At 44.3% G+C, this 5389-nt stretch overlaps 1 pseudogene; it reads left to right on the top strand.

Annotated features, from left to right (window-relative positions):
* Window positions 1-990: 990 nt before the first annotated feature.
* On the top strand, window positions 991-1123 carry LOC115893422 (annotated as a pseudogene).
* Window positions 1124-5389: the final 4266 nt, after the last annotated feature.

Genomic DNA, 5389 nt, shown 5'->3' with positions numbered 1-5389 from the left:
GTTGGGATTACAGGCATGAGCCACTGGGCCTGGCCAACACTTGTTTTTGCTATGGCTTTTCTGTGTTTGGATACCAAATGCTTCCCATCGTGTTACACTTGCCTACAGTATTCAGTGCAGTCACATGCTGTCCAGGTTTGTAGCCTGGGGAAGAGGCTAAACCACATAGTCTAGGGGTGTAGGAGGCCGCACCATCCAGGTCTGTGTAGGTACACGCTCTGATGTTCACACAATGACAAAATCATCTGGCAATGCATTTCTCAGAACATATTCCCATCATTAAGTGATGCTTGACTGCAGAAAACTGGGGGAAGAAACCTGAAAACTCGTCAGCCTGCAGCACAGTGAGATAAAGAAATGGAAACACATATGAGAAATTAAGAGACAGAGAGAACAAGATGAGGTGCTTAAATATGCACCTCATAGAAGTTCTAGAAGGAGAACAGTGAGACTCTGGAATAGGCAATATTTATAAAGATAATGCCTGAAATTTTTCCAGAATTGAAAGGTATACATGGTGTGATTTTAAAATATCCTCAAGTCCTAGACAGGATAAATAGAAACCAATTCCTGTGAAGACAAAGCATAACAAACTGCAAAATACAAGGATAAGGAGAAAAAATCGAAAGCTACCTGAGATTAAAAAACACCAAAAACAACAGATACGAGATGAAGGGTAAATAGTGAGATGATGGTACACACCTCACCAGTAAGGCTGGTTGTCGGCGTGCAGGGCAATTATATCCATAATTCTCACATTGGTCTGATCCAAGGACAGACAGACTTCACAGAGCAGGAGAGATAACCTGGAAAGAGAGGAAGGAAGTGAATATTCGACAAAAAAGGCATCACAAACCGGGATGACTTGGAGGATTAGACAGTAAGTGCTGCTCATATAATTGGTTGGCTATTTAGAAAAACACATTATCTACCATACACAACCCCAAATATTAAGATTAAAGAGTTAAATTTAAAATAATCATAGTGCACAGCTTTGCACAGTGGTAGTATCGTAACCCATGAGGTTTATCCGAGGTGCAATTATTACTAATTAAAAACTTCCCCACAATAATAATAGTGTAAAATGTGGGATGAGTAAATGAGAAATGTGCCTAACATTACTGATGGTCAGAGAAACGCAGATCAAAGCAGCGCTCTCCTAAGCAGAGGTTTTTAAAAATGTGAATGCCCAGTGCTGGGAGTCAGGTGGGGAGGGGCCGGGTAGCCTCCCAGATCCTTGGCAAGAGTGAGGCTACAAAGTGCTAGAGTGCTTTTGGAAAGCAATTTGGAAATTTATGTGTTAAAAATGATCCAATGTCCATTACCTTTGACCCAGTAATGCCGTGATGAATCATCGACTTTGAGGGAATAATAAAGAATGGAGACAATGATTCATGCCTGAAGGTGTTCCTCACCACCTCATTTATAATCATGAAATCTAAGAAAAACTACGGTGTCCAGCATCCGAGAGATGTCTTCAAATAAATAATGGAAAGCTAAGTGATGAAATATTATACTGTCAGTATAAACTGTTTGAGAGTTTTTAATAACAGGAGAAAATGAACATGGGATAATGTTAAGTAAAAAAAAAAAAAAAAAAAAAAAAAAGCAGGTTTTGTTACTGAATACAAAAAAATAACTGCAAGGCTCTTTTGAAATGAGCGTGACCCTGCCACAATATTGCAGCAGTTACCTTTGCGTGGTGAATGTAGAAGACTTCTGGTGTCCTCCTCTTTTCTACCACATGGATGACTGCTTTATGAGCACAGCACAGTCAGGAAGGCCTGTTTATGAAATTTGAAATAACTGCTGGAAAGAGCATCCTTTGACCTACAGTTTGCACAGTGCTTTCAAGAAAGGCAACACACGCTGCCCTGGGATCCTGTGCTGCAGGGTGCGGGAACGGTGTCTGGGGAGAGAGATGCCACATCTGAGCAAGGGATGTGGATGACAGGCTTTGTCCCAGGACCAGCCATTTGCTGAGAAGGTTCCAGAAAGTACATGCCCTCATCCCTTAGCTCTGTGTCCTTGAGCTGATGCCGACTGTCACCTTCTCTCCTTTCCACGGAGGACTCGGTCTCAGCTCAGGGTACTGTGACGATTGCACCAGTGCTGCCAAGAAGGAGGCCAATTAGTACAAAGTAAATTTTTCTCCCCCAGGGAAAATGGACAGAGGCCACCAGAGCACTTTTCTGATGGCAGAAAACATGAGTTTCCTGCATCGTAGGCCAACCAGCCACAACCAGAGATGAAAGAGACCAGAGAACGTCCCACAGCCTCCTGGGCCAGAGCCGACCAGGCAATTAGACCTCAGCATTTATTTATGGAGCTAATTTTGTGTGTATTGTTCCTATTTCCGTCTGTAGATAAAAAGCAGAGATAATCAGCTTGGCTCAGAACGTGGATACTCTGGGAGCCCCACCCGGGGACCACTTTAAAGCAGAAGGATCCCACAGGGAATGGTGCTGAATTGGGGCCGAGGCATTCCACTCCACCACAAACTACACAACCCCCCTCTTCCCGCTGTGTCTTCCTCCAGCCGATTTGTGGAGGGGATATTTATAGGATTTCCACCATTTATGGGAGGCATTTCTGAAAGAAAAAATCAGGCGGGGGCGTTTTCCTAGTAAAAGCTTATGGTCGTCATCATTTGCTCTCATTAGTCCCAAACCCTCCTCGCTGCAGCGTCAAAGCCCTCCTCCATTCTTTCCTTCACCACATTTTTATTCACTAACTCCTTCCCTAAGTTCTGCTGTCTCAGAGACAATTTGTAATTAATAACGAAAACCCCACCTCCCGAGCTGTACCGGAGAGGTGGGGATCTCACTAGCACGCATGTCTCCAGCAAATACGTGTGTCTTGGGGAGTGTTCTGAAGACTTTATCAAGCATATCCCTACACAGAACAGACAGGCTGCCAGGTCACATCTGGGGACAACTGAGAACCTGGAAATGTATCGTATTTTTTCTCATGAAGTTTTCTCACCTGTCTTTGGAGCTGCCATGATTAACATTAGGGCAAAAATTAAAATAAAAAAAAAAAAAAACACATGGTAAAACCAGGGGAGTAGCAGCTGATAAAACAAGTACAGTAACTAAAAAGAAAGTAATTTTGAGCTGATTGAAGAGAGAATAGTTTATTCTCCCTCCCGGAAATAACTGCCGCCTCTTCAAACCTGACATTAAAATACCAGAGAGAAACAGATTACCTACTAGGTTTTGAAATTTAAAGTTAACTTTATTATTTTAAGAATTTTAGAACAGTTTTTTTTTCTTCTCATAACAATCAGATATCAGCTTCCTCTAAAAGTTTTTGAATGTCCCCTCACATTAGTTGTACTGCCTTTTTCAATTAAAAATACTTCGAGGAATGTGAAATGATTAGTCAATTCAAACATTCTCTATCAATCAGTGCTACGGTGAAGGTTTTAAATATTGACAAAAACATGCCCCATGCAGGACAAACCAGTCATCTTTCAGGCATTGGATCAGGGCCAATAACTTGAGAAATAAATGTGTTGATTCTTCCACAAATCTTAAAGTCTGATCTGTGTTATCTTAGTTGCAATTATAAAAATAAAATAAAAGGGGCTTCAAATGTATAGTAGTCTTGCTATTTGAAACAGACGAGAAAAACATATAGTATTCTTGCTATTTGAAACGGAAATCTGAAAGAATGAAGAAGGGCGGCACACAAGTAAAGATTTAATTTCAGTTTTCAGAGACAAATCAGTTTCTAGGTGATTAAAAAAGACAGTCAGGCCTTGTACTGGTGCATTTTCATCCCCAAGTCAAATAAACCACGTCTACAAGAAAGGTCTTCTGTCTTTTGCTCTTGTCCAATTTACCTTCCAAAATGCCTGTGGGTGTCTAAGGCACTCTCTGTAGTAGCTGTGACTCTGAGCAGCTGATGACCATTTTGTGGTGGTGATTGTTATAAACAGAAATCTTATCTAAGAAAAGCTGAAGGAACTAGAAGACACTATTTGAAAATGTGGTTGTGAACCTTTTGTAAAAGTGAGTCCTCTCCATGGAGCACAGTCCCCCTCAGGTTCTCCATTTGTCTAGGGGAGAAGGAAGAACTATCTGGAGGCACCTGCTACCTGTCCTGGAGTCGCAGGTGCTCTGGTGGGCGTGGTCATGTCTAAACCCCGCCCCAGTGGATGTGAGATGCTGCGTCCCTCCGAGTTCAGCGTTGACTCTTTGAACAGACATTCCCCAACACACACACACACACACACACACACACACACACAGATCTGTGACCCATGGGCATTGCTGAAGTGCCCTAGCATGGCATCTCCTGAAGTAGCATTCAGGGGAGCCGCTGGGAGGTCAGCAGAGTGTCGGGGCGGGGTGGCTCCTGGGATCAACCGCATCTGACATCTTAACCTGCCGAGGGCTGCAGTCGTTCTGAAGCCCGGGCACACGGAAAGCACCACCATGACAGAAAGACCACCCCTGAAACGCCAATTTTCTTTTCTTTCTTCCTTTCTTTTTCTTTTTTCTTTTGGAGATGGAGTTTTGCTCTGTCGCTGGAGTGCAGTGGCTTAATCTCTGCTCACTGCAACCTCCACCTCCTGGTTTCAAGCGATTCTTCTGCCTCAGCTGTCCTAGTAACTGGGATTACAGGCACGCACCACCATGCCTGGCTAATTTTTTTGTATTTTTAGTGGAGACGGGGTTTTGCCATGTTGCTGAGATGCCAGTTTTTACAGGTTTCTACACGATGGCCTGGAGTCATCACTTTGGTGGCATGTACAACACCTCCATCCCACTGCCATGCACCAATAAAAATTCCACAAAATCACTCTGAGTCCCCTGCACTGAGATTACTGATGGAGGAGCAAGTGCCTGCTGTGTAAGGTGAGGGGTGATGCCCACTGGGGCAGGTGCCCACATGAATCTCTTGGCTAGGGTAGAGAGTTGACCCCCACTCAGAAGTCAAGTGAATGAGCAGAGGTCAGCGAGGCTGTCAATTAGCCAGAGAGTTTGGGCCATTCCCCTGAGATTTTACATCTAAATAAATGCTCCAGAGTTCACTGACACCAATAGACTTAGGGGAGGGGGATGTTGGTTGCACACGGAGATACTGTTGGGGGTGGTGGGCTGGTCATTCCCTGGCTCTTCTCTTCCTCCCACCCTCCAAACTCTAGCTGCTGACTGGAGTGGACAGGGTGGCTCCCCAAGTTACTCATGACAGGCAGAGGCAGTGCAGGGACCCGGCTCAGGGCAAAGGAGAGTGACTGGGAGGCCTCACCCTGACTTCCTCTTGATTGCCTGGAACAACTTAGCTGAGTCTTTCTTCCACAGTCCCCTTCTTCCCTACATCCTGGGGGTCCTACCTGACACCAAAGGTACTAAGCTCCCGTCACTACTCTGGAGAGCAA

This window comes from Rhinopithecus roxellana, chromosome 14, assembly GCF_007565055.1.
Source record: "Rhinopithecus roxellana isolate Shanxi Qingling chromosome 14, ASM756505v1, whole genome shotgun sequence".
NCBI lineage: Eukaryota > Metazoa > Chordata > Mammalia > Primates > Cercopithecidae > Rhinopithecus > Rhinopithecus roxellana.
The sequence above is the reverse complement of the archived record's forward strand: the minus strand, read 5'-3'. Positions and strand labels throughout refer to the sequence as shown.